Here is a 2,581-nt window from a genome sequence, read left to right as displayed (position 1 = left end):
AGAAATTCATTGTGTGTCTATTTCAAATGTTTACATTTGTTTTATAGTAGTTTATTTTGTTTTTGCAAAGAAAAAATGTGTTTTTTTTTTATTTTTTAAAAAAATTTCCTTGAATGTAACACACATAGAAAGTGATGGTTCCCCCAGGCCCCATCAGGAATGGAGGAGTAGAAGAGGGCAAGAGAGTAGAGATTTCTTTTCCAGGCCCAGGCATGTGAAAAATGATGGACAAGCATTAGTTCTCAGGAGGACCCCCAGATGGTCTGTCTTACTGGGTAGCCCTCTAGAGCTGGGAGCTCAACATCTCCAAGAATTCATTTGTATTCAACAAAGATGGGGAAGGAAATTCCCTTTTACTTGTCAGACTGGAAAGAATAGACCCCATGATCTGAGGGAGTATCCACCATCACTTGATTTCGCTGACCACTGCTCTCCTCAGCTAAAACATTGGAAGAAGGCACAGAGGTGGACTGGGAGACGTAAGCTCCTTGCATAGCTGCTACTCTTGGTGCATATGTGCCCATGGTGCTGAGGGACAGGTGGCCCAGTTGCTGGGGAAGAGGTCCCATCATGGAGGCAGGCTGGAGAGAAATGGGGTGATCCACCCCTGGTGTCAGAATTGAACCTGAAGTCTGCATGACGTATAACTGGTATGGTGCATCCAAGATGGGTTAGGTACTGGTAGAGGAGATGTCTGAGTTACTCTGATATGAAGATACGGGAGATGGAAGACATGGGGAGAGTGCAGACTGAGCAAGCCTACTGTTGAGGGTGATGTTTTAAGGAGTTGGGCAAAACACATCCTGAAGAGCTGCGGTGGGGTCATAGGTCAACACCATACCACCCATGTCTCCATTCCTTGGTCAGGCCTGTCCGTTTTTGCTCCAGTTTTCCTTGGTTCTATCATTTCTTTGGACCACCATCAGTAAATTTGCAAAGCAATAGATTAGATGGGGCTGGTACTCCAGGGGGTGTCTTAATATATATTGTTTTATTAAATTTACTGGGGTGACAATTGTTAGTAAATTTACATAGATTTCAGGTATACAATTCTGTATTACATCATCTATAAATCCCATTGTGTGTTCACCACCCAGAGTCAAAATATATTTTCTATTAAAGTGGGTGATGGTAGCTTTACATTTCTCTATGGACTCCATCCTTGCAAAACCAACCCCTCTGCTGGTCCTACTGGTGTCTCAAAGGATTTGAGAGGAGAGAACATGGCCAAAGGGCTTCAGCATTTCTTCCAGTTCTTGCTTATCCATTGACAGTGGGAGGTTTGATATGTGTATATTTGTGGGGTCCTACTCCTGTTGCTTTGCTATCTTTGCCTATACATTACTGGCTTTCAGTGCTGTTACATTCTCTGTGGCTGAAGAACTGTCAAGGTCCACAAAGCACAGCCGTTGCATTTGTTTGTGGTCTTGTCCAGGATGGCCTTAGTGGAAACAATCTTGCCATATGACTGCCACAGCTTGACACGGTCCAGGTCAGTAGAACCTGGTGGCAATCCCTGGATGTAGAAGTTACGTTTGCTCAGTTTATTGTTTCCATTGCTCCCATTGCTACTGTTAGGGGTACTGTGGCTTAGACTAAGTGGGACCATCTGCTGAGACGGTAACACACATGACTTCTTATTGTCCTTCTTATAGCCAAAAGTCCAAATTCCAGGTCTGGAAGTCACTGATAGAAGCATTTTCTCTTTAATATTAGGGAGCGGAGAGAAAGAAGAGGGAGAGGGTTAGGGAGGGGGAAGAGAGAAGAAGGAGATGGAGGAATAGCTATAATATCCTACTCTTTTCATTTGGTTTCTAGTTTTTCATGTTATACCTGTCCACATTTTGAGCATACTTATCTAATAGTCACTTTCAGATCATTTAGTAGCTATTTTCAGTTTTTGTGCTGTTTTTGTTTATGTGTGGACTCTTTCTTATCATGGTTTATTTCCTCATGGGGTCTGTAATTATTTTGTGTGGGTGTGCTCCTCTTCAGTTTTTTTTTTATTTTTAATTCTGTGTGGTTTTTGAATATCCTCAATTTTTAAAACGTTGAAATAGAGTGGGTTTGGTTTGGTTTCTGTTAGGGATCCCAGGAATTTTCATGGTTCTACCAGATTCTGTTTATGTCTTTAGTGGTTCTTATACTACGTAAGTATTATAAATCAGGATTCACTATCTGCATACATGAATTTTTGGGATTTTTATATTTATTTCCCCACCCAAAGCCCAGAAAGAAGAAGAGCTTTTGTAATTTTGCTGGCGTATTGGATGATTTTTTTTTTAGATCATAAGAGTAGGTAGTATTTGGAGCTCACAGCTTAATTCAGCAGCGGGAAAAGTTCTAGTTTTCTGTTTAAATTTTATTCACAGTTCTTTAGAATCTCTTCCTGGTCTAAATACCTCATGGATCCCTACTTTATTAGCTTTGCCTTCGGTTCTGATTTTTTTTCTTTATTTCAAACACCTGGGGAATTCGTCTTTTGTCTGACTTGGTTGTGAATGTAAATATTTTGTCTAGCATCTTTGTGTGTGTATGTGTTTGTGGTTCATTGGGTGAACCATTTGAGTACAGTCTGCCA

The 2,581-nt window shown here is 41.0% G+C and overlaps 1 pseudogene across 1 annotated transcript; it reads right to left on the bottom strand.

Moving 5' to 3' along the window:
- Positions 1-353: 353 nt before the first annotated feature.
- Positions 354-1,699, bottom strand: LOC308488737 (RNA-binding motif, single-stranded-interacting protein 2-like; annotated as a pseudogene). Its single transcript has 2 exons — positions 1,062-1,699; positions 354-975 (listed from the first exon to the last, which is right to left on the bottom strand). The product of its transcript is annotated as an RNA-binding motif, single-stranded-interacting protein 2-like (transcript).
- Positions 1,700-2,581: the final 882 nt, after the last annotated feature.

This window comes from Rhinolophus hipposideros (genome assembly GCF_964194185.1).
Source record: "Rhinolophus hipposideros genome assembly, chromosome: 20".
NCBI lineage: Eukaryota > Metazoa > Chordata > Mammalia > Chiroptera > Rhinolophidae > Rhinolophus > Rhinolophus hipposideros.
The sequence above is the reverse complement of the archived record's forward strand: the minus strand, read 5'-3'. Positions and strand labels throughout refer to the sequence as shown.